The 22,579-nt window shown below is 38.3% G+C and overlaps 1 protein-coding gene across 1 annotated transcript in view; it reads left to right on the forward strand.

Moving 5' to 3' along the window:
- MAST2 (microtubule associated serine/threonine kinase 2) overlaps positions 1-22,579 on the forward strand; it is a 155,514-nt gene that overhangs the window by 68,359 nt on the left and 64,576 nt on the right. The window lies entirely within an intron of this gene.

A 22,579-nucleotide genomic window follows, 5' to 3' on the forward strand; every position in this document is an offset into this window, starting at 1 on the left:
ATTTCTCAATTTATGAACCTTGTTTGCATTATCAGAGGCTCGGTCTTAAGTGGTAGTCGTAGTTCTCTAGTCTTCATAGGCACCACAGGTCATCAGCTACACTTCTCAAATGAGAGATAATGTAGTAGTTGCGTTTATATGATCTATTTCTGTCTTGGCTTGTATCTGTGGCTGTTTGCATGTGAATATAAAACTAGTGACACACAACCTGTGTTCATGTTTACAGCAGAGAGAACTGGTTGTGTGACACTTGATAGATTCATTCTCACATTTTATTTATAAGTTACCAATTCCAGTGTTGCTTAGTCACTTCCTTCATATCTGTTTTAATGGCGTTAAATCTCCCAGGTAAGTGAATTCCTTCCTGAGGAAACTAGCATTGAACTCATACTCCTCTTATTTCTCCACTCATTGGCAGCAACACTTACAAACAGGAAGGGTCAGAGGCTAAAAGAACTGGTATGAAACCTCCCTGAGTACTTTGTGTAAATCCAGTAATTTATGGAACCTGTGCTTGACAGGTTGAAATATTTAACATAGAATAATAGAATAAACGGCGTAGAAATAGTGCATCATCCAGATATGTGTTTTCAAGAAATGTCATAAACTGGTGATTAAAGCATTGTTGATCTAAACATTTGAGCAGTCCACAATGAAAGGAGGTGAAACAGATATTTAGACTGAGAAAGTAAATGTGCTTTCAGTAAAGAAAAGTTGGAGTGAAGTTCACTCATTTAACTTTGAAAAGATATTTAAGCTGACTTAAATTTGTTGAACGGCAAAACAATAAGTTGCTGCATTTGTCAGAACCATTTAGTAAAATACTTTCTGTGTTCTCTTGAGCGTTTTATGTTTTATCAGTATACTATACTTTTCATATACTGCTTTGGACTGGAATATTAATAAGTATTCTACATTCTACTGAGGTGCTGGAAGGGGCAATGGGCAGCTTTTAGCTCTGGTCACTCAAGGCTTTACCTGGCCTCCCAGTAGTAGGAGTCGGTTGCGTGCTCATAAAAAGGTAGCCTTCTGTGTACAGATTCTAACACTAAAGAAAATGTGAAGAGTTTCCCAAGTGCTCCTAATTTGAAAGTGTGGAGTGATAGCAACTCAGCCAAGGGGAGAGGCTCTCAAGAAGAGCCGCTCTAAAAATAACTACCTGTTTCTAAAAAGATAGGAGGTGCTGATTCAGAAATTGGAACGGCAAACTGTATTGCTGATGTTGCAACATGACTTCCCAAAATTGCATGAAGAAAGTCTGTGTTTCTGTTGAACAAGTAGTACATTCACCGTACTTGGGGGTGACTAGCTTTACATATATGTCAAGCTTTTAAGGCATAAGGAATTAGTGCAGTATTTTAGCAATACTTTAAAATGAGAAAATCTGGTACTATGCTTTCTGAATATCCATATTATAAATACTGATCAGCTGAAAAAGCTTATATCATTTACATCCAAAGAAATTTGGGATATCTTTTAAATTTCACATTGGTAGTGTTTTTTCAGTGTGATATTATTATTATTAACAAAAAGTGTACTATATTTTCTTTCTTGAGGATAGCGTTTTATAACCAAGGAGCTTGCATCTTAGCTAACATAGGAGAACCATTAATATTTAAATAATATGTACTGTACTTTTAGTGTGTAAAGTACTTTCAGCCCCATTAGTTTCTATCCAGTAGTAGCTAATATCCAGTGGTTCCATAACGTGGCCTGGTTGAACGTTCACAACTTTACTCAGGTTTTGATTCATAGGAGCTGTTTGGGGCTAAACTTCATTATTATATCAATTTAACCAGAGTTGCTGATTCCCCTGCACCCCCTGGTAAGAACAGTTATACATAGTGAGGCAGAGAAAATGTAGATTACTTTAGAAGAACTTGATAAAGCAGATTAAGAGGTGTCCCAATCCTGTCAGGGGCCAGTAGACTGACAAGCTTTCTCAGAGTGCTGGTAACTTCAAGAAATCATGTTGTAGTTCTGCAGTTCAAAAGTATCAACCCTTCTGTTGAAATTAATCCAATAACCCCTTAATATGCTGTTTGGCACCTTTTTTGTACGTATGAGTTCGTCTTCATAGATTTTTGCTGACCATTCTTTAGAACAATTGGGTAACTTCTGGTGCCTGAGTTGTTTTTTTCTCTTTCTCTAAATTCATCTAAAAAGGTTTATCTTTAATTGAGACGTGTTTATTAAGAGACATTCTACAGCTACATTATGCAGGCATCATTTAGACTACTTTGGGTTAAGTTTTTGTCAGTGAGTCAGTCAAAAATGGCCTCATTCAAATAGTATCAGGATTATATCTGGGATACTAGTTTACATACTGACGTAACATGTTTTTTTAAAAGGCCAGCATTATACCTGGTTGTCTCTTGATTTGAGAATTAGTCTTTCTGATAGTATACAGGAAGTAATGGAAAATGTGCTGGCTGGTCATCCATGCTTTTGAAAGCTCATATTATTTGATCATACAATAATGTTACTGAGCAGTACATAAGGACAGATTGGGCACTGGAGTTTATTGCAGGGCTCATGTGACATTTTTTGAGTAGTAAAATGTATGCATCAGTATGCTTCCTGGGCTTCCAGTATAAGTGGCAATTTCTATACATGGTGGTTTTGAAGATACTGATTAATAGTTTGGTATGCTTACACTGATCTTAGTCAGTGGCAAGAACTGTTGCTTCACAGCCAAAATGAATGAGTCAATATTTAGACAGGGGGAAAAGTTTATCCCAGGGGGTCAGCAAACTTTTTCAGCAGGGGGCCGGTCCACTGTCCCTCAGACCTTGTGGGGGGCCGGACTATTTTTTTTGGGGGGAAATGGATGAATTCCTATGCCCCACAAATAACCCAGAGATGCATTTTAAATAAAAGCACACATTCTGCTCATTTAAAAACATGCTGATTCCCGGACTGTCTGCGGGCCGGATTTAGAAGGCGATTGGGCCTCATCCGGCGCCCGGGCCTTAGTTTGCCTACCCATGGTTTATAAGGGAGTTGGTTAACTCACACTGTTAAATCTCTTGCCTTAGAGCTCTCATCACCTTTGTCAGTTCTTTGTAGATCAAGAAAGAATTAAAGTACAGGTTGAAGCAAAGTCCTGTTTTCTCTTCCTGGAAAGCCCTGTATATAAAAAACCCAATACAGTATACTTAAGTGCTATTGAGGGCAATATGAAAAATCCAGAATAAGGAAAAAGGTATGCGATCCAACCCCCATGTTAGAAATCAAAAAATTATTTTTTTGGGGGTGGGGGTGGGGAGGGAATCCACAGCAGTCAGAGAGCAGCTGCCTGTGGCTTTCCTGGGGCTCTGGGTCAGCAGTCACTGTGTACTACTTTTGCAGTGTGAGCTTTCGTGTTGGTATGCGAGGCTTCTGCCAAAGTTTTTGCTCATGTGCCATTTCTCCCTCTCAGTCTCTGTTTCCTTGTGGCTTGCTGAAAGTGTTGCTGAAATGAACAAATGTTTTTCCGTGATTTGCCGTGCCTCAACTGTGAGTGATAATGGAAGTAAAATGTAGGCGGGAACAAAACGGTTCAGTCCCTATCTTCAGCTTCTCAGACCTTGCTCCTCATGCTGGCTGACTTCGGCTTGGTTGTTTCTGGATGCCATAAATAAGTTTGCAGAAGGCTTCTTAAACAATTGCCTTGTGATGTGATCTATCTGATAGATCTCGACTTCAGTTGAAGGCATAGTTATCTGTCATTGACTCTGAGGCTACGCAAGAAACTCAGGCTTGGATTTAACAGCACTTCCACTTTTCTGGCTTTAAGATCTATTCATTTAACACATCTAGCATTTCACACAGTGAAATGATGAAACGAAGAAGAGAGAGGTTTGGAGCCCCATCTCTACGGATCCAGTAAGGATTGTTGTGTGAAATAGACTCAGTGCTTAGCTTATCTATTGGAGTGAAAAAATATAATATTAATCTGAATCTTGAGTGTCAGTTAAGCAATAGTTTAACAAATCCATGCTTTCATTTAAGTTTTTAGAATAGTCATACAGTTTGTCGGTCTTTTAAGCATAGATATAATTAATGTACTATCTTATTTTTATATAATGGGGCAACTTAATTGTTCTGTTTTGCTCTCTTTGGTATGAAGTGAATAAAAGTTCATATTGAGCTTTCTGGTCTATTTTATTTCATAATTCATATTTGTAGGGCTATTGATTCCAATTAAATATTCAGTATAGCTGAATTGTGGAGATTAGTGCCTTAAGTATTAGGAGTAAGTAAAGTTAACCTCAAGTTTCCCCATTAATGTATAAGTTCTTCCACTTTTAATATACATCTCCACATATGAGAGCATCTTAGAAATAAAAAAATAAAATATTGTGACTGCAGTCTGCTGTGAGCCACTGCCATGGAAGCGAAAAGCCACAGTCAGAGGTGCAGCTTGTGAGACTGTGGCCCATGGCTGCAAGTGACATTGAATGTGCATGGAATATGCCATTAAGTATGAAGATTATATAAGTGGAGGGTTATCTAGTTTTTCAGTCTTTTATAAATTCCCATTCGATGCCCAAGAAGAGATTAGCAATTGATGTTTTTATTTAACCTGTAGTTTACTCATTAGATGAATTTGGGCTGATGCATAAAGATTCAATTATGTGTAGCTTTTATGCTTTCCATGCCCAATCCAAAAAGAAGATACATGTGTCTGTTTAGGTGTAGGTCTGTTATTTGCTGTGTGCAACTTGTTTTCTTTAAAAACAAACAAAAAGTACTTTACAGGATAATTTTGAAACTGACTCTTTCTGTTGTGGTGCTTCGTCAGAATCTCCTCTCCTTTCCTTTCCCACTGCCGAGGAAGTGATGGGCACCAGCATGTGTTCTCTCCTACTTCTGCTCCAGGTCTGCAGCATCTTAAAATCCCATTTAGTGCTGATTGTGCCCTTGCTACATCTCCTCTAGTGTTTTACCTCAACCCACAACCTCAGAGCAACCCTGGTAGCCCTTGCTGCAGCAACCCACTTCAGTGGAGGTAAGGAGGAATTTAAACTGGGAACATGCGTTCTTTAATCAGTAGTGCATAACCTTTAACTTGGGTCATTTCAATAGTAGGCTTAGACTTTAAGGTATCTCTGTAGCGACCAAAATTTTGTCTGGGTCATGAAACATCTAAAATAAGAAAGGAAGAATTATTCAGAAACCTTGTTCTATTATCAGTCATAGTAGACCGATTATCTCCTCCCAGTTCAATAAGCATGTTCAAAATCATTTGCATGCATGTGCCCCCCTTGTCTTTGCCACAGTTCTGTGTAATGCTTTCCTCATTTATAGATGGACCCTTAATAGAACTATACTTGTTTACAGAAGCATTATTTCTCAATTTTTTATTTTAATTAACTTTCCTTTTTAGTCATAACAGCTATGGGCAGAGCACTGCCTTCCTGCTTCTGCCCCCACTTCCCCCCCAAAAAAAGAACTTTTACAAGCTCATTCAGGGCTGATCCTGTCGTTAGGCAGAGTGAGGTGACCACATTAGGTGGTGGATGCTAGGTGAGAGTAGTGGTAACCACCAACTAATGCCACATTGCTTCACCCACTGCATCACAGACACCATTTGAAACAACCCCCAAATTGAGCAAGCCAGCAGAAAGCTCAGACTGCATATTCCAGCAGGCATTGCACACATGCATACATTGCTCAGCTTACATGATGCACACAGCCACACTGCAACATTTGTTTGAGTGGACAGCAGATGGGTGTTAGGTTGAGTGGTGGGGTAAGTTGCTGAAGGACAGAGCCAAGTATGGCATGTGGGCTGCCGTTTATCTCCCCAACTAGCTTGCTGTCCTCATGTGTGGTTTAGGATAGTCTTGTCACCAGCACTGAAGAATTTGCCTGATTGACTTCTTCATGTTGTGGCAGACACTAGTGTGTTCTTACTACATGTCCTTTGCCACCCTGAGCAAAGGAGGAAGGGCAGGATATAAAGTTAAGAATAATAAAGAAATATAATTTGTTGTTGTTGTTATTACCACCACCAGCATCACTATTTCTTATATGGCCTTCAACATAAATTCTCAGGAAACGTTACAGCAATGTAAATACAATATTAAAATCAGTTAAAACAATTAAAAACAGTCAAAAGAAATAATGTAGGTCCTAAAACATACATCTCACCATCTGCTACCTCATTTTGTTATTTTGTCCTGCACCCCGGCAGCAGAAAGGCTTGAGCTGACCCTGCGTCCTCTTGAATGACTTCCACATTTACGTATTGCCTTTGCAATACGTTCAGTGAATACAGACTAGAAGAAGCTGTGTCAATATAGATCGGGGGGGGGGGGAGTGGCTGAAGCATACAGATGTTGGCCTCTTCTCACCTCCTCTACAATTTTAAAACATAATTCTTACAGTCTTTCTATCTTTAACAAGATATCTTATTTTCTAAAATACAGTGGTACCTCAGGTTACAAACTTAATTCGTTCCGGAGTTCTGTTCTTAACCCAAAACTGTTCTTAACCTGAGGTGCGCTTTCGCTAATGAGGCCTCCTGCTGCCTCTGGCATGCGATTTCCGTTCTCATCTTGGGGCAAAGTTCGCAACCCAAGGTAGCTACTTCCGAGTTAGCGGAGTTTGTAACCTGAAGCATTTGCAACCCGAAGTGTTTGTAACCCGAGGTACCACTGTAAGTTACATTCAAGCCCATCACTAAAATGCTTTCTTCTTCACATGTTCCTTGTTTTAAGTGAATTAAGTGCTATCATAATATCTGCTCATTTGTTCTTTCAAGTCAGCCTTTGGTAGTTTCACTATTTTTAATCCTCTTTAGTAGAAACTTTCCTCAGGCTTTCTGTTAACCAGCTGTTATGTTTGCATGTAGAGTAATAATTCAAACAAATTTGTGCATGCAAACATAAGGCCAGTTTTTCCTACTAAATTGGGATAGATGCTTTGTTATGAACTACTTCTTTGTGGGCAGTGCACAAACAATCTTAGGTACTTGTTTGGTTGCATAAAGTTGTCCTATGAGGCAATCTGACACTCTGTCATACTCATAACACCATGAAATAATGCCAAGAAGCAGGCAGCAGCTCAAGGAAGAAGGTGCAACTTCTTTCACCTCTCACTTTTGCCAGGTTTGTTAACTTCATCATGCATACCATATCCCAAATTGTAGCTAAGCAAGAGTTTGAAGAAAATAGTGGGGTCAGTGATGGTGCTTTTCAGTTCTGACATATTGTCAGTTTGGCTGCCAGAAGCAGATAAGTAATAATTAATATGTCTTTCTCTCATATATCAATACAGAATTCAAAAATATTTGAATCTTTATACATATCTTTATTTATCTGAATATCTTTATTTTTGAATCTTTATACATAGCTGCACATAAGAGATGATATAAAAAAATTCCTTCCAGTAACACCTTAAAGACCAACTAAGTTAGTTCTTGGTATGAGCTTTCGTGTGCATGCACACTTCTTCAGATACACTGAAACAGAAGTTGCCAGATCCTTCTATATAGTGAGAAGGTGGGGAGGGGTGTTACTCAGAAGGGTGGTATCATACCACTCAGAAGGGTGGTATCATACCCTCCCCACCTTCTCACTATATAGAAGGATCTGGCAACTTCTGTTTCAGTGTATCTGAAGAAGTGTGCATGCACACGAAAGCTCATACCAAGAACTAACTTAGTTGGTCTTTAAGGTGCTACTGGAAGGAATTTTTTTATTTTGACTATGGCAGACCAACACGGCTACCTATCTACTACTGGAACCATAAGAGATGATATTCAGTGAAGGTTTATTCAGTCACCCCATTGAAATAAATGTACATGACTTTAAGTTAAGTACATTAATTTTAATAGGTCTGCTCTGAGTAAAGGTTGGATGAATACCACCCAGTTTTTTTTTATCTAGTATAGTATTTTTTCTATAGATCAAGAGTTGTGTTACCTGTGAAGGCTCCTAGTCTTGACAACAGACCAACAATATGTGTGGGTTGATGAATCCACTGTCACATCCTAAGGCTTCTTGGCTCATGTGGACTAGAGCAGAAGGTTAGGCGTGGGCTCTCCTCATGTTTTCCTGGGCCAACTCCAGGGTAATGCAGCTGAGGGGCCTGAGGGATGAAACCCTCTGGGGAACCACAGGGATTTGGCTGCAACAATTGAGAGAGATATCAAAGTTTATTTTGAACACATGGTGTACCAAAATGAAATTATTGCATCAAAACGTCTGTATGAAAGTTCAATTATAAAATCGAACAAATCTGTAATATTTGGTTGGGTAAAACCTTCAAGTTATTAAAGAGTAAGCATTGGATAATATGCAGAAACTTACATAAAAACCTTAGGCCTACTTCATGCAGCAGTGTAACACCTGACCTCCTGACAAATGAGTTAAAAAAAGAAGGAAAAGGAAGTGATACTAATATGCTCTTTAAAGAATACTTTAGGTGGAATTCAAATGTTCCTTCTGTGGAAGCCTTTCAGCTTGCTAGATTGAACAATCCTCTCTCCTACCCCCCTAAAGGGCTTCCACTAATGGGGTTCATTAAGTTCTGCCCTTAAAGTTGCACCTTAACTGGTAGAAGTTTGAAAGGCTGAGTCTTAAGAAGTCAATAAGTAAAGTTTTTGATAAAGTCTCTGTGTTGGAATCAGTTTTATTGCTTTTTTTAAAAAAAGAGGCTTAATTGTTTTAAGCTCTTGTTTTTATACATTTTATGATCTTTGTATGCCATCTTGTCCCAAAAGATGGAAAATCTTTTACTAACTAATATTGATGTTGGTTTCAGCTTTTACTAGGTTGATCATAGCTTTTTGTAGTTTCAGAGGTTCTGCCTTTCAGCTTTGTAAATACACAATAGATGATAATCTGTTGATATGTAGTTGTGTCTAAAAGCACAGCACTGTAATGATAATTTTCGAATTCCTTGCTTCACCTGTGCCGCTCTTAATCCTGTTTTATCCATTTGTTCTTTGTTGTTGTTTTATTTACTTGGATACCAGTCGGTTGCTCTTGCTGCTGATTTGGAATCTTAAGTTCATCCTGTCAAGTTATTTTCTGACAGCTACATTTGAACACCCAAAATTGAGTTACGTTGCAGCTACCTTAGCTCTGTAGGGAATTACATTGTCTGGTAATAACATAACATTGATTTGTCTGTGTTCTTCCATAAATGTTTACATAGGTTTTTTCCTTTCCTCTTGTTCTGGCGTAGTCAGCCTTTCTGTGCGGACAAACAGCTGTCTGCTTGCCTGATCCAGTTCTCTTGTAACAGTATCTGATAAAAGAAGTTTCCAACTTTAGGGAGGTCAAATATACTTGGAGACAAACATTTTGTACCTCACATGTGTCAGTTAATATAAAATTTTATAATAGTTTTGTAGTTTCTTGAAACCAGACATTTAAATATGACCATGATAGCCTTGCTTAACATTCAGGAACGAGGATGGTACCCTTGTTTATTGATGTCTAATAACAAATGAAAACATTACAAAGCTCCAGTTTCTATAATACCAGAAGTTTGGTTTTAAAGTATTTTCTATGCTTACTTGGGCGAAGAGTAGAGAAGGAGGGAGAAATAAGAGAGCCAATACAAGCAAGATCTTGATGATAGAGTACCACTATTATTTACCCTGACAATAAATTTGTGGCAGGGCCTGGTACATATGCCCATAACTTGTTCAGCCCAGCTGCTGGAGAGAGTTAAACAGCCTGACTGCTGGGTAAAAAGGGCAGATTCTACATTAAGGATAAATAGAAAGGAATGGGGGGGGACACACACACTGCAAATTATATAAATATATGGTTCAACCATGTTTGCAGTATTGTGTACCATGTTTGCAGTATTGTGTACAGTTCTTCTTGCTGCACTTCAAAAAGGATATTGTAATGCTGGAATAGGTGCTGAAAAGGGCAACCAGAATAACCAATGAGCTTGAGTAACTCTCTTGTGAGGAAAGGTTACAACACTTAATGCTTTCTAGTTTAGAAATAGGGTGACTAAGCAGGGGCATGACAGAGGGGCATAAAATTATGCATGGTGTAAAGAAAGTAGGGAGAGAGAAGCGTTTCTTTCTCATATAATGCTAGACTTCAAGGTCATCTAAAAAGCTGAATATTGGTGCTTCTTTGAAATCCACTATCACAAAATGACCATTGACTGGTTTTCAAAAGGGATTATACAAATTAATGGAGGATAAGGCTATCAGTGACTGCTGGGCACATCTTGGTGTAGTGAATCTCTGACTGGAAAAACCAGACTTTTAGCAATTAGAGGTATCTGAACTTCTAGCAAGTTATAAGATCAGCTAGTCACCATCAGATTTGTCTAACCTTAGCCCACCACTTATCCTCCATTCTAATTGTATTTATTTATTTAATATTTCTATACCACTGTATCATAAAAATATCAATGCAGTTTACAACAATATAAAAACATAAAACCAAACAATAAAATTGTAAAAAGTTATAACCAAGTTAACTTTTAGTTGCAAAAAGCAAGTAAAAACAAGTTTCCCAGGTATGCCTCAGCAACTGTGTCCATGCTTTTAAGAGCAATCTCAAAGCACCTTGATATTCCAGATTTGTTGCTGTTAAGCGATCAAGGAGGGTAGTTAATACATCTTTATAACAGAAGTGACTGGAGTTCAGATTTGTCAGCTTTTATTTACTAAGATTTATATACTACGGTTCAGTTAACAGGACAACTTGCAGTAAAATATAGTATGTATGTATGTATGTATGTATGTATGGTCTTAGGGTATATTGAAAAATGGTATCAGTAGGTTAATTTAGGATGCATGTATTCTTAAATGGAGACACACTAGTTTAAACAGTTTATTTGGGGTAGAATATTGGTTGTTCTCGGGTGTGGAGGGTTGTTGCTTGACAGATGTCTGTGGAGTAACTATATTAAGGCTAAATGCTGCTTAGAAATTGTTCTGTCACAGCAGGTGGCAATTGCCAGTTTTAGTTGTTGCTTCTTTCAGCTTCCATTAGCTTTAAACATGATGAGTAATTGCTCAGTACCAAGTGGTATGATACTATTTTTTCCAATGGAGGTTGACCGAGACATGCTTTATAACACAATAACTCCAGACTCATTGAGAAAATATTGGGGCTTGGAAATGATGAGACATTATAGTTGTTTATTTCAGTTAGAAGAGCATGTGGTTTGGAGAGATTTGGAGCATTCTTCTTTGGTAGCAGAAGCTTTTGAAATTTAGCCACAGTCCCAAGACTCTGCTTCTTGCGCTACTATTGGTTCTGCCATGTAAAAAGCCCCAAGCAGTTTCTGAGGCAGATGTACTTCTTTTTTTCTAGCATACTAAAGAACTTCTATTCCTACTCCATGGAGAACTCTACGCTTGAATTTACTCCAGTGCATTCTCTACGCTCTATAAGTGAGAACTCATTTTAATGTTACACCAGCTGCATGGAGACTGAATGAAATAACTTGCATGAGTGGCTTCAACACCACTCAAGGCTCCTCCTGTTGGCTGTTGTAGTGTCGTGGAGGTTATTCAGATGATGGTGAGCTCCACTGCTGCATTTTATGCTAAAAGGGCAATACAGAATTTTTAAAAATACTTAAATAACCAGATCCCATGCAGCCGGGAGAATGTCTCGGTAATTCAACTGAATGGGGCTGAATACACCTGTCTCTTCCATTGAATGTGCCAGTTTTCTGTGAAATACCTATGTGAAAGACCCTGTCATATGGTTGAATGGCTTAGGCATTCTCCCATCTATGCACCTCACCTTAAAGGTGAGGAATTTTCATTCTATTGGGAGAATATTTAAAGGGCACTTGTAACAGAAAAGGATGAGGAAATAAAAGTGTTTTTAAAAATCACCAGAACTTTATGGGGGCCAATGCTTTTGCATTACACCATGGTTTGGATTAGCATTAAGTGCTAAATGGGATATTAAATGTTCAGTTGGTGAACTAATATGTGTAGTTAAGAAAAGGCACTAATTACTGTTGGAAAAAGCCATCAGACAAACACTATGGTACAGTATCTAATGACTTCACATGTCATAGAAGTTGACAATTTATAGGGAATGTAACCTAAGGAAAGATTTGGACTTGAATTCTGAAGTCTTTACACACATCTGTTTTGAACACTCCAGTTAGGTACAGCCTTTTTTCTGTAGCAGATTCCAGACCTGTCATGATGTCAGTACGGAAAATTATCTGAATTTTGTATTGCTATTCAAGCTATTGTAAAACATATTCTTATGCAAAAGAGCTTTGAAATACTCATGAGAATTATCTAAATTACAGAGACGTATAATGACTATTGTAGATTTGTATCCAACTGATACATTGTCAGATGTAGATGCAGTGGTAGATGTCTAGACATGTTTCATTTTGCTGCTGGTATCTTTTTGGGCTTTTATAAAGAAGTACAATTTTAAAAATAAAATACATATTCAGCAAAAGAAAAAAAAACAGAGCTTAAAATGCTGTCCAATTTCATCAAAAGATGCAATGAATGAGGAGTCATCTGTAAAACTAGGAAATGTTGTCCTATATTGGCCTGTTTTCATGTCACTGTAACCCAAAGTATGGATTACCAGGATTTTACAAACATACTGGCTTCCAGGAGGAGCTTGCGTCAGCTTTGCTCTTTTCTGGACTTTTTAGCTTGGCTTGGGATGTCAGCTAAGCCAAGTTTTGTTCTTTGCAGAAGATCTTGGTTAAGGAGAAGAGACCTTGACCTTAATCTTGGGTTTGGATTATACCCAGATCCAGATGTTGACTTTGCAGCTATGCTGTGCTAAGCTAAAAAGCCCGAAGAGCAGCAGAGCAGGTGTAATCCTTGGTAGCCAGCATGTGCACATGTTTCCGCTTAGCCATGGTTTCTCTGGGTTCACAGCATGGGAATGTGTTCATTGATTGCCATTTTTAAAAATAGGCTGTCAATTTAACCACTTTAATTTGTAACCATTATATATTATTTACTGCTGTTGTATTCCAACGTCTGCATGCTTTTTTTTTTGCTGTTGTGCGAATATATTACAAGGGTTATGAACTGTTGTGGGTTCACTATTTTTGACAAAATTCAAAAGACAGAGTGCGTTGTGCATCAAGTAACTAGAAATCATTTTGATTGCTAGAGTTGGAGGTCCATGAGAAACCTGGAACACATTTGATGTCTACGGAATGCTTTGTGGCCCTACCATTTGCTTCATTTTTGTGTGGCAGGTGGGGGATGGAGTACAGGTGGGATTTGCCTTACTTAGAAAGATTTATAAGGGTGATGTTTCCGTATTCTTATATTGAAAAACTGAATTGAATTCAAGCTGATTTAATATTGTAATCTCATACATTCAGCTTCAATAAGACTTCATATTCAGAGCAGCATAAAAAGATATTGCTATTAGAGGTAGATAAAAATGTTCAGTGAAAACATCCCAAAGACCTTTTCTTAAGGAGTGTTCACTTACAATCTATTCATTTCATCAAAATGGATCTTACCATTCTAATATAAATTATAAGCTTTATTAGATGATTTTATCTTCTGTCAAATTATTTGTTGGTGCCATTTTCTTTTCTCAGCCAGCTGCTTTCTTTATTAATCTCACTCTGCTATACAGATCCACAAAAGGAAATTTATTTATTTTTTCAAAATAGGCTGCTTGAAGCAGCATTCTACTTTTGTAGCATAGAATCTGCAGGTAGCTTTTAAAACTCTTATTTATTTATTAGAAGTAAAATGGATGGTCTTGGAAGGTGGTCAGCAATGAGAGAATCATTTACACAGGGTTTTATTTTTTATCCTCAATTGCAATTTATTCTTTGTGAGAGATTGTGTGTGTTTGTGTGTATTATGCCTTTCATTGAATACCTTCTTAACAAAAGGTATATAACTTTCCAACTTCTCTCTTGGCTAGTATTTTTCACGTATAACATGACACTGGTTACTGTTTCGTTTGTTCATGATTTTGAAAATCAAATTACTTATTACATGGTTTAAGGTGTGATTCTTAACTTCCTGATGTTGATGGGTGGGCAGGCAGACTATGATAATTTTTTTGAATTTAAATATTTTGATAGTATCTTGCATTTGTATGTTGATTTTTTGTCTTTAGTAAAACAAGATGATAGTGAATTGTGTCATAGAGGGGGGTCATTCATTATTTTCATGGGGAAACTGTTTGCTATGTTTTTCATTACTACAATTTCCGGCGTCTGCGCAGACGTGATTTCTGGCGTCGCAGAAGCGAGTCCCCACTCCACACTGCACTGGTTTAGGGCAGCGGGCAGGGACTCGTCAAGCGGGCGGCTCAGTTCGGGGGCAGTTTATGGGCCGGTTAAACGCCCCCCGTGGGCCACTTAGGTTGCCTACCCCTGCTATAGTAGCAGCAGCTCTTTTTTCTTTTTTACCTGTTTGTGATGGTGATGGTGGCACAAGAGCTGGAATAGCACTTTGACATAACTTTACCTGATTTTTGGTGTGACAGGTCCAAACTCACAAATTACACTATGCATTTTAAAAAATGCTTTTTGGTTTCTACAAATTCTCAGGCAGCACCAGGCACTACCTGCTAGTCTGCTATATATTTTGGAAAGTGGTTTGTCTGTCTGTCTAGTCTATATGTTTAGCTGCCTCTTGAGATATTGTTGCCAAACTTGGCACAAGGTTTTCCCAAGATGTACTTAATGTTTGACATGTGACTTTGGGGTGAATTTGTTTTTTGGGATAGGTTCAGCAGCCTCTCGGGTTATCATCACCAAACTCAGCATGAGGATTGCTGAGGTGGGGATGGGGAGCAGTCTTCATTGATTGGGGTGGTGGACTTCATTGCCATTGGGATGCTGGGCACCATTTTGAATCAAGATGGTGAAATGAAATGGGAATTGGGCGTTACTTCACCTAGTCCTTGTTGTGAGGCACCCAAACTCAAAAATTACACTCTTTAATAATTTTTGGTTTCACAAAATATCCTGAGCAGCACTGACCATTCCCTGCTAGTACAGAGATAAAACCCATCACTGAAATGCCAGATTATTAGTCCTAGTGTGTATTATTACCTGTAATAGGCCAAAATGATTAATCTCAGCTTCAAGCCAACAGGTTTCTGAGTGGCTGTGCCCTAATCTCTCCTTGAATAATCTATTGATTTATAGCATGGGAACTTAAACCGTAAAGCTTTCCAAGATCATAGTCCACTTCATCAGGTGCATGAAGTGCTATCCTGAGTTGCAGCTACCTATATACACATGGGGGGCATTATTAATTTTTCTTGCAATTAAGATGAAACAGTGATTTTTTTATTGGAAATTGCTGCTTTGGTTAATATGCTACCCTCAGTTTGCATGACACTTCTCAAAGCTTCATAGAATAGAATCATAGAATCATAGAGTTGGAATAGACCACAAGGGCCTTCGAGTCCAATCCCCTGCCAAGCAGGAAACACCATCAGAGCACTCCTCCAAAGAAGGAGACTCCACCACACTCCTTGGCAGCAAATTCCACTGTCGAACAGCTCATAAGCAAAAAAGATGGATCCCTGCCCCCAAAAGAACTTACAATACATTTCCACAGTGGAAAAGAGAATAGAGGGCAGTGAAGATTGAGGCAAAAGTAATGAATAGTGTGGTGGACTAGAAGATGCAAAGACTAGCAAAAGATGATATGAACTAAATATGGTTTCATACATTAAGGCTTTCTTTCAAGTGCACGTGAGGACTGAGGGGAATTCAGTTTCATATTTTCTTTAAATAAAAGGAATAAAATTAACAACTGAACACAATATATGAATAAAATGTAATTTAAGCCAAATACGTCCTAGTATTGACAGTTTCCTTAAGCAGCCCAGTGTCATTCTGTAAATGCCGTTCTAGGTAGAGAAAGGCAGGAAGACAGGCAAGGGTGAAATCAATAGAAAGCAGAGACACTGAAAGCAGCTGCCTGCTTGCCTGCCTGCCTACTTGTCTCGTTCACATTAATGGAACAGCCTGCAAGATCTACAGGGAATTTGCATTGGCTCTGTCACTGGTTTTCTTTGGTCCCTTATTTTACTGCTTGTGGTTTGATAGTGCAGTGTTTTTGCTGGAAATGAAAGCTTACAAAGATCATGTCTGACTCCTTCTGGACAGTGCTATCCAATTTCTCTCTGCCAGAAACCAGCATGTTGAGGCGATCCAAAAGGTAATCAAAGGATTCTCAAAACAAAATCTTAGAATGTTTACTCTGTCTGTTTCATGTAGTCGAGACTGTTGCAGAGATTAAAGCTGATGGATGAGATTATATGGTTGGATACATGCGGTTTTCAATTTATAATGTATTAAAAATGGGAGCTGCTTAGAATTTTTAGTCGACAAAAATACAAGGTAACTGAAAATGTAGTCTCTTCTCCACAAGAGCATATGAGAACGAAGCACATCTGTAAATATGTTATTTCTTAAATTAGATTAATCAATAGCCGTGGTGTTTGCCCATAATAATGCTAAGGAAAAAATGGCAAAGTCCCTGTTTCAAAATTTCTATTTGCTAGCTGGCAGTAATATCTTAGATTGCATTTTTAATGCTTTGCTTCAAGCTGCTATCTAATATATGTGCTAGCATTTTGTCATAGCAGGGACTTTAATATGTCATTTCACTCACTTAATTCACTCAGTAATCTGCTGGGTTCTAGCATTTCAAAGTTTAATAATGCATATGTGAGGGGATAGAAGATGATTATAAATTCATGCAAATTGTCCGTTCAGAGCATGTATATGACATTAAAATGGAAGTGCATAATATACTTAAACTATTTAAGAAAGAAGCAGAAGAGCACCATTTGTTGTTTCAAATTGTTTTGGTAATTACCAGAGCATCTCTCACAAGGATCCATAGATTAACATTTTTTGTAGAGGTGAAATGAACCTCAGCATGTCAAACTTGGATCTTAAGTGCTTTGGATATCTTTAATTTATATTTTGATTTGAATCTTAATCCAAAATGCATTCAAAGAGATACAGTGTTACTACTTGTAGGAGCCTACATCAGCTGCAGAGTACTAGTATTACTACTAGTAAATTATTTCAATTATTTTGTTGTCTTAAATCCTGGGCAGTGCCAACTTGTGGTAAGATTTAGGATCTTTCCCTTTGTTTATTTTTTTAAATTTCAAATATTGACTAATAGCTATTAAATTTGTTTTGCCAATTGAATTCTTCAGTGGGGTGGGGTTTCCGTATTTTTCCTTGGTAAGACTCTAGAACCTTCTAGGACTCTTAGCAGTAGGAATATTCCTCTTCGAATGGATCCATTAATTACCTCCTACTTTGTAGTGTGTGGTTGGAGCTAAGGTTAAATTTTGCTATGAAGCAAGAAGGGTTTGAGCAGGTAAACAAGTAAACTGTGTAACCAAGACTGGGTCACATTGACATGGTGGTCTTAATGACATGATAATACTGGAATCTTATACCAGGAAGAATCTGTAAATTGTAATATGTAGCAAAGGAAGTCTGCAAAGGATGTGCTGTGTAAAGATTTCAAGAATTCTATAACTTTTTTTTTTAAAGGAAGAGGTGTCTACTGGCTTGCATCTTTGTTGTGGACCTTTCTCACTATATCCTTTTATGCTTTATATCCATCCTTTCAGTGTGAATACTAATATAGGTCAAAGTACTTTTCATGTGGATAATTTGCAACATTTTTGAATAGAAAACAATAAGGCACTTGGCTTTAGCCCTTTGTATTAGTATGCTCAGGGGAGGGGGAGTTCAGTTTTAAATTCAGCGTGTGTTCTTTAAGCTGCTTATTCCATGGAGCCCCATTGACTTCATTTGGGCTACTCTGGAGCCACAAGTTGGATTATAGCCTCAATATTCAAGTTCACAATAATGACTGCTTTAATGTGGTTTCAAATGTGTAGAGAGAAATTCATTTCCAGTATTAGCAATGTAAGTGAAATAGTTCTTTTTAAAAAACCCACATAGTTTGATCTAAATGTCTACAGCACATGTCTGGTGGAAGAGGCTATTGTCATTATTGCCACATAGTTTGGTATTTTGTTTTTTAAAGCTGGCAGCTTCTTGTTGCTGGTTTCATGATGTGGTTGTTGGATGCATCTTTTTGCCCAGGATTCTGGGGAGGGATGAAGTGCCTGGTGATATTTTATCTTCAGTTCTGCTGCCTGTTTATTTGTGACTATTATTAATTTTATGATTCTGATCAATTAATTTTGTTACATTATTGTTTGTGGTTTTTAGAGTTTACCACCCTAGGACTCTTAAAGTAGACTGTGAATACCTCAGATAAGTAGATAAACTTGCCCCATCCTGTGTCAGGGTGGTCAGTAGTCAGAAAGAATGTGAGTTGTAGTTCTAGCAACATCTGGAAGGCCATATACTCCCCATCCTTTATGGTAGAATTAGGTTATCTCACTGCCAGCCTCATTTTGGCACAGAAACTGGCTTCTATAATCTTTCAGTATCAAGTAACCTCCAGCTTGGCATATTGTGATACATACTTTGCCTGGGATATTGTTTTCTGCAATGCCTTTGGCATACTTCCATATTTTATATTAACTTCCTCATCGTGAATAGATAAGTGGAAAACACCTTGGGCTTCATTTTGCATGAAAAGAATCCTCCCCAAATCTAGAGAGATTAGAAAATGCCATCCATTTTAGAATCAGAATTTAAGGTTCGATCCTGAAAAAGGCCTTTCCAGGCAATATTTTTTAAAGAAATGCTCAGCTACAATCAATCCATGTTTCATAAAATGAGCTTGTTTACTTCCCCCCAGTAATAGATGACACTTAAAAAGTTCATTCCCTCTCTTACACACTTGTACTCTTTCTCTTCCTGTCCTACATTCATACACACAGGTGCATCAAGTTGTTATTTGCAGTCCTGTGTCCATGTATGTTATAATTATGCTAATATCCAGGTTGCCAAGTGAACTAATAGAACACATAATTAGTGCACAGCATAATGATTTTGGTGGGTTTTTTTTTTTTAGAACTTAAAGCATATACAAAGTAGCATGTGCTAAACTCTTTGAGAGACTACTGCTCCAGCCAGAATGTTCATATGGTGTTTAAAAACTCATTAAAAGTTTAGTCTTTAATAGTAGCAAGACTGCAACTGCCATCTCACTGCATTGTTTGTTTGTTTATTGATTTACGTTTATTCCATGTCTGGCATGCACATCTACCTCCCCAACACCTTACTCACCCTTCTGTATAAAAACACAAGAAGTGCTATGCTGGGTCAACCAAAGTTCCATCTAGTCTTTCTTCCCACAGCAGCCAACCAGATGATTTCAGGAAGCCCACAAATGGGGCATTAGGGTAATTGGCCTCCTCTGGAGGCATAATTCCTCTGAATTTAGAGATTCCACTTAACCATTGCATGGAGACTGTGTATTGTAGATATAGCAGTAGATCCTAGCTACTGCTGTTCTAGGACTAATCCAGATGAAACTGTTGGGTGACTAGAAAGGCCTTTAAGCACTAACTTGATAGAATGATAGAATTGAAGAGTTGAAAGAGACCATGAGAGCCATCCAGTCCGACCCCCTGCAATGCAGGAATCTTTTTGTCCAATGTGAGGCAAAGTCTTATGCTCTACCAACAGAGCTATCCATGGGATGTGTGTGTGTGTGTGTGTGTGTGTGTGTGTGTGAACATGGATGTAAGTGAAACAAGGACATAATTGTTTGCCCTAAGTTTTCCATATGAAGCCTGTATTTTTTGGAGGCAAAAACAAATTTCTGTATACATAAGTTTGCATTTCCTGCAACATCTTAAGTTTACACAGCTAACTTTGCATGTAATATGAGGACTTATACAGTAATTTACACGCAAGGGCCAACAGAGCAATGCATTTTCTTTTGGTAGTGAAGTGAATAATTTTCTATTTTGACTTTTTTTTCTAATTATGTCTCCTTGGTCTGAGATTATTTCCTGGTTCTGTTTCAGTACCAACTGTTACTGAGTGCTCTCATCTTATGCATGTGTAATGCATGTAAAATTCATATTATGCACGTGATGTGTGTATAATGTCAAATAATGCAATATATGCAGAAAATGGGGACATTGCACAAGCTTAATCTGTTAAGTACTTAAATAGCTAAAGAACTGGCTGAGTTGGTGACTGTTACTGTAGGAGTTAATAACTGGAAGGAAGCTCTAGGTTTCACAAAACGATGAATTATAGTAGTATTAAACTCTGCAATTATAACTACAAATCAGCTTATGTTGGCAGATTCAGTGAATTAATATGCCCTGGGAATATAGCAATCAAACTTTCTCCATTTTTAAAAAAAAAGATTTGAAATTAGGCTCCTAACAAAGGTTTGAGGACTGGAGTCCTTGATGTAAGTGTCCCATTATCAAAGCAAAATAATGGGAACCATAGAAGCTTATGGAGTGGGAAGGAACACCTGTTTAAGTATTTCAGAATTTCACCTGTTTAAATATTTCAAAATTAGGTGGCACAATAGATGAGATTTACTAATAGAGATATAAAGATTCAATACATCGATGTATGTGTAAGAAGGGAGCCAGAGAGATTCTGAGCTTGTATACTTCTGTAGAAATATCTGAATTGAACACCTTGTTAAGGTTGATTAGGGCCATTTCTTTCACAAAGAAATTGGTTTGATGATTCATATGTATATATACATGCGCTAAATACATTTTTAGTATAATTTGTTGGGGTGTTGTTGTTTTTAAAAAAGGTGCATGAGCAGCTTGTGTCAAAGAGGGTGCTTAATGCAAGAGACATCTGAATGCAGAACAAAGCTCAGTCAGATTCCATCTCCATCCCTACCTGCACCAGAATTACTTTTTAAATAAAATCTCCACATATAGGCCCCATATAGAAGGAAATAGAGGGTGAGTAGAAGTAGGCAACAGAGCACAGGAATGGTGATGTCATGAGTTGGCATCATTGGGCATCTGCCAAGGCCCATACCCCATTATGGGGCTCATTGCCAGTATTTTAAGCTTCCTTAAAGGTAAAGGGACCCTGACCGTCAGGTCCAGTCGTGACTGACTCTGGGGTTGCGGCGCTCATCTCGCTTTACTGGCCGAGGGAGCCGGCATACAGCTGCCGGGTCATGTGGCCAGCATGACTAAGCTGCTTCTGGCGAACCAGAGCAGTGCATGGAAACACCATTTACCTTCTTGCTGGAGCAGTACCTATTTATCTACTTGCACTTTGACGTGCTTTTGAACTGCTAGGTTGGCAGGAGCAGGGACAGAGCAATGGGAGCTCATCCCATTGTGGGGATTCGAACCGCCTACCTTCTGATCGGCAAGCCCTAGGCTCTGTGGTTTAACCCACAGCGCCACCCGCGTCCCATAAGCTTCCTTACCCTCCTGCTTTTCTTCCATACTGTGGCTACCTGTTCACCGGCTGGCTCCAAGTGAGTAAGCAGTGAGCAAGGAGGAACAGTTCTTGTTCTCTACAAGGTCCATCAATATTAATTTCAAAACATGCTGGGGAGGAGGCATGTCAGGCAGGGTTTCAGCCACAGAGCCATCATAGTTGCTTTGTATCCATGTCTGCATGTGCACACAGATTCCTTACTGGAGTCCAGGTGGGCACAGACTGTTGGGTGATTCTGCTGGCAATTAAAAACATACCTCTTCACCCAAGCTTGTTCTGCTTTCTTAATGCTGACTCCTGGCATCTTTGGCTACTGTAAATGATACAGTTGCTTTTGCCGTTTTACTTACATGGTTCAATTGTTATATTTTGTAACATTTTATTTGATGCTGTAAACTGCCTTAGTATTGATTTGAAGTGAGAGGTAGTACGATTGTATAAACAATGCATCGGTATATCTGGGTAATAGCTTGTTTGGAGATCAACATGTCATTCTGGGGTCCCCCCCATTTTGACCTATGTTTTGCTCCTTATCTACCACCTTTAGTTTTAAAAAAGAAACAAAACACAAAAGTTACATTTTTTTCTAATCAGCCTTTTCATATTTCCATTGTCTTCACCAGGGGTCAGCAACCTTTTTCAGCCATGGGCCGGTCCATCATCCCTCAGACCATGTGATGGGCTGGACTGTATTTGAAAAATAAATAAATGAACAAATTCCTGTGCCCCACAAATAACCCAGAGATGCATTTTAAATAAAAGCACACATTCTACTCATGTAAAAACACCAAGCAGACCCCACAAATAACCCAGAGATGCATTTTAAATAAAAGGACACATTCTACTCATGTAAAAACACGCCGATTCCCGGACCATCCGTGGGCCGGATTGAGAAGGTGATTGGGCCGCATCCGGCGCACGGGCCTTAGGTTGCCTACCCCTGGTCTTCACTAATGAAACCATGCCAGCCTTTCCTCCTTTTTCTAACATGCACTCACAGCAGTTTTTAAAAGCAATGCTTGCACAGTTGGGCAGAAATAATGTTTGATTAATAAAGACTGCACACTAGGTGTGGCCTCAAAGTGTGTTTGTGTGTATGGAATAAACATGTATGCTGTAGTTTAACTATAGTAACTATAGTATATTCATAGAGTCACAGGAAACTTTGCAAGGCTACTGTAATTAAATATCTTAAAGCAAATTTCTTAGCATTGTTGCAGGTATAAGTCATTGTATAAGTTAGTATCGCCTTGATTGCCTTATTTCTGCATTA

This window comes from Podarcis bocagei, assembly GCF_964188305.1.
Source record: "Podarcis bocagei genome assembly, chromosome: 5".
NCBI lineage: Eukaryota > Metazoa > Chordata > Lepidosauria > Squamata > Lacertidae > Podarcis > Podarcis bocagei.